This window comes from Hylobates moloch, unplaced genomic scaffold, assembly GCF_009828535.3.
Source record: "Hylobates moloch isolate HMO894 unplaced genomic scaffold, HMol_V3 SCAFFOLD_3, whole genome shotgun sequence".
Classification (NCBI taxonomy): Eukaryota; Metazoa; Chordata; class Mammalia; order Primates; family Hylobatidae; genus Hylobates; species Hylobates moloch.
The window spans coordinates 93,518,450-93,525,739 of NW_026652278.1; the positions used below are offsets into that span (position 1 = coordinate 93,518,450).

A 7,290-nucleotide genomic window follows, 5' to 3' on the forward strand; every position below is an offset into this window, starting at 1 on the left:
ACATGTTGACCAGGCTGGTCTTGAACCCCTGACATCAAGTGATCCATCCCCCTCGGCCTCCCAAAGTGCTGGGATTACAGGTGTGAGGCAGTGCACCTGGCCCCTCTTCCATGTTTTAACACCTTCAAAGAGCAGCTCCTTCTCCTATGAATCCACTTTTATGCAGGCACCAGGTTCAATACCTCAAAATCAATCCAGTCCTGGCTTTCCTTGCTGCCCATATCCAATGGTTGCCGAGACCCTATTGGTCCTGAAATGGTTCTCTCATATTTTCCTTCCCTCTCTATTGCTGGCAGAGCCACGTCAGTTCTGGCAGGCAGCTGGACTATGACAGTGACCTCCCACTGGGCCCACCCAGCTCCAGTTTCTCCCTTCCCCTCTGTTCTACCCAGTGAGACTCAACTGCTGTCACTTGATAAAACCTTCAATGGCTCCCTATTACCTACAGAATAAGGCACAAATTCTGCTGCTTGGTTTTCAGCCTCTTCATGACCTAGGCCCAACTATCTTTTTTTTTCCTTAACTAATAACTTTTTTTTTTTTTTTTGAAGTGAAATTTACGGAGTGGCTCATGCCTATAATCCCAGCACTTTGGGAGGCTGAGGTGGGCAGATCACTTGAGATCAGGAGTTCAAGACCAGCCTGGCCAACATGATGAAACCCCTTCACTACTAAGAACACAAAAATTAGCCAGGTGTGATGGTGCACACCTGTGATCCCAGCTACTTGGGAGGCTGAGGCAGCAGAATTGCTTGAACCTGGGAGACAAAGGTTGTAGTGAGCCAGGATTGCAGCACTGCACTCCAGCCTGGGTAACAGAGCGAGACTCTGTCTCAAAAAAACAAAATAAATTTACATAGAGCGAGACTCTGTCTCAAAAAAAACAAAATAAATTTACATAGTATTAACCACTTTTATTTATTTTGAATGACCAATTCAGCCACATTTAGTGCACTCAAAATATTGTGCAACCGCCGGGCGCAGTGGCTCACGCTTGTAATCCCAGCACTTTGGGAGGCCGAGGCAGGCGAATCACGAGGTCAGGAGATCGAGACCACGGTGAAACCCCGTCTCTACTAAAAATACAAAAAATTAGCCGGGCGTGGTGGCGGGCGCCTGTAGTACCAGCTACTTGGAGAGGCTGCGGCAGGAGAATGGCGTGAACCCAGGAGGCGGAGCTTGCAGTGAGCCGAGATTGCGCCACTGCACAGCCTGGGCGACAGAGCAAGACTCCGTCTCAAAAAAAAAAAAAAAATATTGTGCAACCCCACCAGCTCTCTCAAGTTTCAAGATTTTTTCCTTTACCCTTAAAAGGAAGCCCTATACCCACTAAGTAATCACTCCCCATTTCTCTGTCCACCCACCTCTTAGTAACCTCTAATCCACTTTCTGTCTTGATGGATTTGCCTGACCTGGATGTTTCATATAAATGGAATCATACAATATGTGGCCTTTTGTAACAGGCTTCTTTCAAGTAGCTTAATGTTTTCAAGGTTCATTCATATTGTAGCATGTGTCAGTACTTTGTTCCTTTTTATGGCTGAATACTACTCCCTTAAGAGTTGGCTGGGGCCGGGCGCAGTGGCTTAAGCCTGTAATCCCAGAACTTTGGGAGGCTGAGGCGGGCAGATCACAAGGTCAGAAGATCGAGACCATCCTGGCTAACATGGTGAAACCCCGTCTCTACTAAAAATACAAAAAATTAGCCGGGCATGGTGGCAGGCGCCTGTAGTCCCAGCTACTCGGGAGGCTGAGGCAGGAGAATGGGATGAACCTGGGAGGCGGAGCTTGCAGTGAGCCGAGATCGTGCCACTGCCCTCCAGCCTGGGCGACAGAGCAAGACTCCGTCTCAGAAAAAAAAAAAAAAAAAGAGTTGGCTGGGCACCGTGGCTTACATCTGTAATCCCAGCACTTTGGGAGGCCGAGTCAGGTGGATCATGAGGTCAGGAGTTTGAGACTAGCCTGACCAACATGGTGAAACCCTGTCTCTACCAAACATACAACAACAACAAAAAAATTAGCTGGGCATGGTGGCGTGCACCTGTAGTCCCAGCTCCTCAGGAGGCTGAGGCAGGAGAATCGCTTGAACCCAGGGGGCAAAGGTTGCAGAGAGCTGAGATCGCACCATTGCACTCCAGCCTTGGCTACAGAGCGAGCCTGTGTCTCAAAAAAAAAAAAAAAAAAAAAAAAAGAAAGTTGGCTGGGCGCCATAGCTCACACCTGTAACCCCAGCACTTTGAGAGGCCGAGGTGGGTGGATCACTTGAGGTCAGGAGTTCGAGATCAGTCTGGCCAACACAAGAAAACCCTATCTCTACTAAAAATACAAAATTTAGCCGGGTGCAGTGGTGGGTGCCTGTAATCGCAGCTGCTCAGGAGATTGAGACAGGAGAATAGCTTGAACCCGGGAGGCGGAAGTTGCTGTGAGCCGAGATCGCGCCACTGCCCTCCAGCTTGGGTGACAGAGCAAAACTCTGTCTCCAAAAAAAAAAAAAGTATACCACATTTTGTTTATCCATTCATCAATGGATGGGTATTTAGGTTGTTTCCACCTTTGGGTATCACGAATAGCACTGTTGGCTGGGCATGGTGGATCATGCCTGTAATCCCAGCACTTTAAAGGTGAGGCCTAGAGAGGCAGATCACTTGATCTCAGGCTCAACATCGCAAAACCCTGTCTCTACTAAAAATACAAAAATCAGCCAGGTATGGTGGTGCACTTTCGTAATCCCAGCCACTCTGGAGGCTGAGGCAGGAAAATTGCTTGAGCGCCGGTGGTGGAGATTGCAGTGAGCGAAGATTGCGTCACTGTACTCTAGCTTGGGTGACGGGAGTGAAACGCTGTCTCAAAAAAAATTAAAAATTTAAACAAATAAATAATGCTGCTATAAACACTTGTGTATAAATTTCTGTGTGGACACAAGTTTTCATTTCTCTTGGGTGTATACTTAGGAGTGGAATTGCTTGGTCACATGGAAACTCTATGTTTAACTTTCTGAGAAACTGCCAGACTGTTTTCCACAGTGGCTGCACCCTTTATACATTTGCACCAGCAATGCTGAAGGGTTCCAGTTTTTCTATACCCTCACCAACTCTTTTTTTTATTTGAGCCATCCTAGTTGAGGTGGTATCTCATTGTGGTTGTGATTTAATTTCCCTAATGACCAATGACGTTGAACATCTTTTCATGTGCTTTTTGGCCATTCGTATATCTTCTCTGGAGAAATGTCTATTCAAATCCTTTGCCCATTTTTTAACTGAGTTATCTTTTTTTTTTTTTTTTTTTTTAGATGGAGTCTCACTCTGCTGCCCAGGCTGGAGAGTGCAGTGGCACATTCTCGGCTCACTGCAACCTCCACGCCTCCTGGATTCGAGTGATTCTCCCACCTCAGCCTCCCAAGTAGCTGGGACTACAGGCGCCTGACATGCCCAGCTAATTTTTGTGTTTTTAGTTGAGACGGGGTTTCGCAATGTTGGTCAGGCTAGTCTTGAACTCCTGGCCTCAGGTGATCCACCTGTGTCGGCCTCCCTAAGTGCTGGATTACAGGTGTGTGCCACTGTGCTGGGCCCTATGTTATGTTTTTGTTGTTGAGTTGTAAGAGTTCTTTATATATTCTGAATATTAAGCCCTTATCAGATACATGATTCGTTAATATTTTCTCCCATTCTGTAGGTTGTCTTTTGACATTCTGATCATGTCCTTTGATGCAAAAGATTTCTATTTATTTATTTATTTTGGGGCTTTCCAGCAAAACTGGAAAGCCTGCTAGACAAATTCTAAAAGAGCTGTAACACTCAAAAGATTTTCTTTTAAGAAAAACAAAGGGAAGAGGAAGAACTGTATCTCACTTTTGTTGCTGACTTTCTATAGTTATATATATATATTTATATTTATGTACATAAATATATGTATATATGTACATAAATATATATGTGTATATGTATTTATATCTATGTACATAAATATATATGCATATATATATTTAAAACCAAGGCTGGGCATAGTGGCTCATGCTTATAATTCAGTGCTTTGGGAGGCCAAGGTGGGAAGATACTTTGAGGTCAGAAGTTCAAGACCAGACTGGCCAGCATAGTGAGACCCTGTCTTCATAAAAACTTTTAAGAATAGCCAGGTGTGGTGGTGCATACCTGTAGTCCTAGCTACTTGAAAGGCTAAGGTGGGAGGTTTACTTGAGCCCAGGAGTTTGGGGCTGCAGTGAGCTATGATTGTACCACTGTTTCAGCCTGGGTGACACAGTGAGACCCTGTCTGTAAAACAAAAAATTAAATTAAAAAAATTAAGAAACTCCAGGAATTTCCGTCTCACAAAATGCCCATTCGCCCTTGAGGTAGTTCTACTCTACTCTAATAAGCATAACAAACAAAACCAGGACCTAAAACCACTTGTCAATGGGACTGTTTCTTGTGTTCTCTTTCCCATTTCTTCTCTGTTATGATCTGAAGCTTCTTTTTTTTTTTTTTTTTTTTTTTGAGACGGGCTCTTCGCTCTGTCGCCCAGGCTAGTGTGCAGTGGCGCGATCTCGGCTCACGGCAAGCTCCGCCTCCCGGGTTCACGCCATTCTCCTGCCTCAGCCTCCCAAGAAGTTAGAACTACAGGTGCCCGCCACCACGCCCCTGGCTAATTTTTTGTATTTTTAGTAGAGACGGGGTTTCACCATGTTAGCCAGGATGATCTGGATCTCCTGATCTCGTGATCCGCCCGCCTCGGCCTCCCAAAGTGCTGGGATTACAGGCGTGAGCCACCGCGCCCTGCCATGATCTGAAGCTTCTAATACCTTGTGCATGTTAAGGTTCCCTATTCCTGCTTGGCTCTTGTTCTTTTCAGATTGTCAGTTAGCAGCTCTATTGTTAAGTACAAATCACTTTCATTCCCCTTATTAGTCCCGGACCCCAGAGAGGTGGCCTTTCCCCTGGGGTGGGAGGTGTGGCTAGGCAACTGTTCAGTGTGCTTACATCATAGGAGAGGCCCTGGGGCTTAGGACTGTGCTGAGGTTCGAGATGGGGCCTCAAAGGAGAAGATGCTCTTCGACTCTGTGTTTGCCTGCAGCTTTCCCCTCTGGTTCCTGGACACTCACCAGTCACAGTAATATGACTGCTGAATACACCCCTGCTTAGACCAGCGGGCTTCCTTCTGCTGCATGGCTTGGACTATCTCTAATCTGGAAAGGAATCCCTGTCTCCTCTCCCCAAGCATTTCTCTTCCATCCATTCCACTGACAATAAAAACTTACAGTAGCTTTATTTTTTATTTTTATTTTTATTTTTTTGAGACAGGGTCTTGCTCTGTCACCTAGAGCAGTGGATCTATCTTAGCTCACTGCAACCTCTGTCTCCCAGGCTCCAGTGATCCTCTCACCTCAGCCTCCCAAGTAGCTGAGACTACAGGTGTGCACCACCACTCCAGGCAAATTTTTAATTTTTTTTTTTTTGTAGAGACAGGGGTCTCACTATATTGCCCAAGATGGTCTTGAACTCCTGGCCTCAAATGATCCTCCCTTCTTGGCTTCCCAAAGTGCTGGGATTACAGGCGTGAGCCATGTCTGGCCCTTCTTAAGACATTTCATTTCATAATGAGAGATGACATTTAAGATACCAACAAAACCATCCAGGTCACAGGTTTAAACAAATGCTACAGTGCTACTGATTGAGTGTAAACAAGAACCTGCAGGAGGTTGAGGGCAATTGGATCTGATATTTGGAGACCATGTGAAGAGCAGCACAGGGCTGTCATATTTCGTGGCTGGGTTTAGCAAGGTTGCAACTGAATAAGCAAAGAAATTAGAATGAAGTGCTCCAAACATTAGTATGGGGAGGACCATAATAATACCAAATATTAACTCAGGACAATTAAACCTGACAGGAGGGGAGCCTGCCATGCTGGGTATATTATGGGACCAAACTTGGGTCCACTGGCCCAACGCAGAAAAGCTAAACACTGACGTTAGGATTTGCAGCGAGAGAAAGTGAGGCATTTCTTGCAGGACTCCAAGCAAGGAAAATTGAGCAGCCAATGCTTAAGACCCAGACTCCTCTATGGCTTACATGTCAGGGTTTTGTTGTTGCTGTTTTAGAGTCAGGGTCTCACTTTGTTGCCCAGACTGGAGTACAGCTCACTGCAGCCACAGACTCCTGGCTCAAGCAATCCTTCTGCCTCAGCCTCCTGAGTAGTTGGGACTGTAGGTGTGCACTACTATGCCCAGCTAATTTTTTTTTTTGAGACGGAGTTCCACTCTTGTTGCCCTGGCTGGAGTGCAATGGTGCGATCTTGGCTTACCGCAGCCTCCGCCTCCCAGGTTCAAGCTGTCCTCCTGCCTCAGCCTCCCGAGTAGCTGGGATTACAGGCATGTGCCACCACACCTGGCTAATTTTGTATTTTTAGTAGAGGCAGAGTTTCTCCATGTTGGTCAGGCTGGTCTCGAACTCCCGACCTCAGGTGACCCACCCACCTCAGCCTCCCAAAGTGCTGGGATTACAGGCATGAGCCACCGCACCCGGCCATGCCCAGTTAATCTTTTAAAAATTATTTTTTGTGGAGAGGAGATCTCACTATGTTGCACAGGCTGGTCTTGAACTCCTGGCTTTAAGTGACCTTCCTGCCTCAGTCTCTCAAAGTGTTGATATTACAGATGAGAGCCATCATGCCCAGTCCATGTAATGGGGTTTAAAAGGTGGGGAGGCAGAGGTTGCAGGCAAGGTCATAAATCAATATATGGAGTCTACGTATTGGTTTGACCTACAGAGGCAGGATACCTTAAAGCAATGGATTACAGACTACAAGCAGATTCAAAGATTTTCTGATTTGCTGTTAGCTAAGGAAGGGAAGCTTTGTCTAAAGTCTTGGGATCAGCATAAAAGAATGTCACCTCTGGCCAGTGGGCATAACTTCCTCCAGGACCCTCAGGAAGAAATTTAGAACAAAGAACAACAGACAGAGTTCAGTCCTCAGTTTCCCCTCATCTGAGGTCTGTGTGCCAGCAGATTCACAGACCTGGAGGTCTGGGATTCTTAAAAACAACTCAGGACCATATGTTAAGGCGTTATCTTTAGTTTATAGGGAACCAAACATCCTATGAGTCTAACTTCCTTGCCTATTGTTTTAAGCTGCAATTACTTTCTTGCTTATCAAGTTGCTCACTTACTTCTGAGGGCTAGCTAGTGCCTGGAACCTCCCTGAAGGAACCCAAGATGTTCCCTTATTTCCATGTTGTGGAGGGTGGGACGCGGCAGGTCAGAGGGGTCCCTGCTCCATCTCAGGCAAAGCCCTGCCTTC

The 7,290-nt window shown here is 46.2% G+C and overlaps 1 non-coding gene across 1 annotated transcript; it reads right to left on the reverse strand.

The window, feature by feature from the left end:
• Nucleotides 1-3,735: 3,735 nt before the first annotated feature.
• LOC116466169 (U7 small nuclear RNA) lies at nt 3,736-3,796 on the reverse strand. Its single transcript, XR_004247413.1, has one exon. It is a non-coding gene; the product is annotated as a U7 small nuclear RNA (small nuclear RNA).
• Between the last annotated feature and the right edge of the window lie 3,494 nt (nt 3,797-7,290).